This window comes from Octodon degus, unplaced genomic scaffold (genome assembly GCF_000260255.1).
Source record: "Octodon degus isolate 3935 unplaced genomic scaffold, OctDeg1.0 scaffold00037, whole genome shotgun sequence".
Taxonomy (NCBI): domain Eukaryota; kingdom Metazoa; phylum Chordata; class Mammalia; order Rodentia; family Octodontidae; genus Octodon; species Octodon degus.
Genome location: NW_004524613.1, coordinates 5,454,381 through 5,456,922, shown reverse-complemented (window position 1 = coordinate 5,456,922; position 2,542 = coordinate 5,454,381). Strand labels below are relative to the sequence as shown.

General features: G+C 36.3%; 1 pseudogene; it reads left to right on the top strand.

The window, feature by feature from the left end:
* Positions 1–2,264: 2,264 nt before the first annotated feature.
* LOC101566661 lies at positions 2,265–2,542 on the top strand (annotated as a pseudogene).

Sequence of the window (2,542 nt, the reverse complement as noted above, 5' to 3'; positions counted from 1 at the left end):
ATATGGTTTGATTTGTAAATTTCTATGTAAAAATGTGTATTTTTTTTCACATTCTATAGAGACTTAAATTTTAGAATAGCTATGGTTGTTGGAAAATAGCAGTTCCATGTTATCTCTAAGGCATTTGACATTTAGACAGATAGTGATGCTAAGCTCAACTGCCTCTGTTACAGGGTAGTAATATCATTAAGCTTCTCTTCTGGACGTTTAACAACTAAAGTTTGCAGACCAAAAATTAGAGAAATAGAGGGGCTACAAGGATAGCCAATGTTTTGGCCCTAGCACTTCAAGGTCAATGAGAACTCAGGACATCAGAGAACTTGTACTGTCACATCCCGTAATTCAGTAGAGTCCTAAATTTTCTGATCAAGGAGATTATGGGGGTCTCAGAGGAAAGTGATTGACAATGTATAGTGTGCCTAAGGAGAGTCACTTAGAGAGAAAACATTCTCTCAGGCTTTCACAGAGAGCAAATTGCTCAAGCAATGGCCATGACTCATCCAGATGGCTGACACTGACAAAAGATTTACAAGGTGTTGTACATGGTTTCAGGGTAAATCCTGAGGGAATCTGAATGACCTTGTCAGATACAAAAGTTACATTTTTAGTTCTATAGATCTTGCTTTAACGTGGTCTTAACCATCCAGCAGAAAAGTATAAGCACGAGGTATAAAAAGTGATGCCATATTAATATGCTGAGCTATAAAAGGCTCAAGTCAACAACTTCTGGCAATTACCAGTCCTGCTGATAACCCACTGCTATTATGAAGTATTGGACTATATTGGGTTATTTTGCTGAATTCAAGTACCTATAATCTTTAGGCTGGATTCAAGTATGAAAAGGTCCTTTAAAGACTTCTCCAAATAAAGCTTCTCTAACTGCCATGGAACACCCATCTCTGACACAACAAAATGAAAAAGGGGGAAATGTTGGGAGCCACGAAGCTAGGAAATCGATCAAATATGTGTAGGTGGGACTTGGCCCATTGCCTAAAGCAAACAAGCTACCTCACTCCTGAGATGAACGTCGTGTCTGGTTAAGGTTAGCTATCAGTTGCTAGGCAACCTAGTGTCATGCATTATTAACTTCACAAGTGTAAATAAAGGACCTTTTGTTGTGAAAAGATATATATAAACAACAGACTCAGGATACATATACAGCTACTTTCTCTTAGTTCATTGAGAATAAGTTTGTACTAATATTGTTTAGACAAGACATCACGTCTGCATCTTGTCCTCTGAATAATTACTACGAAGACAATATGCAATGTATTAATTATTATACCCATCATATTAACCTGTTTTGAAACTGTTTCATTGCTATTTTATCTTTTTTTCTCATTAAAATGAAAAAGAAAAAGAAGGAAAGGAGGGAATTTCAGAAATGGAGCCCTGCATGTCTGTCAGGTGAGTAACCTTTTGTAAGAACTACCATACAAACAAGTTTGCCTCATTCAAACATAATTGAGTATTAAAGAAATATAACTGGTTTTACTTTACATAGGTTTTTTTTTTTTACAAACTGGTAATTGTTTGACATGACTTTATTAAACATGAAACCAAAAAAGAGAGTAAAATACCTAGAAATAAATTTTATAAAAGTAGTTTAAAACTTCAAAATATTGTTGAAAGACATTAAAGAAGACCTAATACATGTAAAGAAATTTTATATTCATGAATTGGAAGACAATTTTGTTAAGATAGCAATACTTTGTAATTGATCTACTGAGTCAAAGTAATCGCTATCAGTATTTCAATTTTTTTCCTATCAGAAACGAATAACACAATCCTAAAATTCATAATGAATTGAAAGGAATCAAGAATAGCTAAAACAACCTTGAAAAAGGAGCAATGTTGGAAAATCTAAGCATCCTGATTTCAAAAAACTTTTTTTCCCTGTTTCTTTGTTGTGATTTTTTGTTTGTTTGTTTGTTTGTTTGTTTGTTTGAAATAGGGTTTTGCCACATAGTTTAGGTTGGCCTAGAACTCACTGTGCATATGAGGCTGACCTCAGACCTGAGGTTATCCTTCTGCCTCATCTTCCTAGGGCACGTGCCATCATACCTGGCTGAATTTCAAAAACTTAATACAGGGGCCAGGGATATAGCTCAGGGGCACCACTGTCTGCCTGGCAAGTTCAAAGTCCTGAGTTTGACTCCTGGTGCCAAAAAAAAAAATCAACTTAATACAAAGTTACAGTAATCAAAACTGTCATAAGATTCAGTCAGGCATTTGGGGAAAAATGGACTTTCCACCCTAGAACCATGGCCCAGTTGGTCCAAAACCTAGTGGAGAAGACTATGCCTTACTCAAAGCCTCAATTGGCCACATTTCTACTATGCCAAGGTTGAGCTGGTTCATCTGACCCCTGTGGAGTTCCATACAGCTATCCAGAGCCTGGAAAAATAGTCAACAATGCTTAAATGGGAGTCAAACTCACAGTGGAGAAAGCTGTGCTGAATGGTTTGGTGACCACTGAAGTATGAGTGAAGTTTATGTCAAAGAGATCATAGGCAAGTGTGGCATCATTGTCTATAATTGA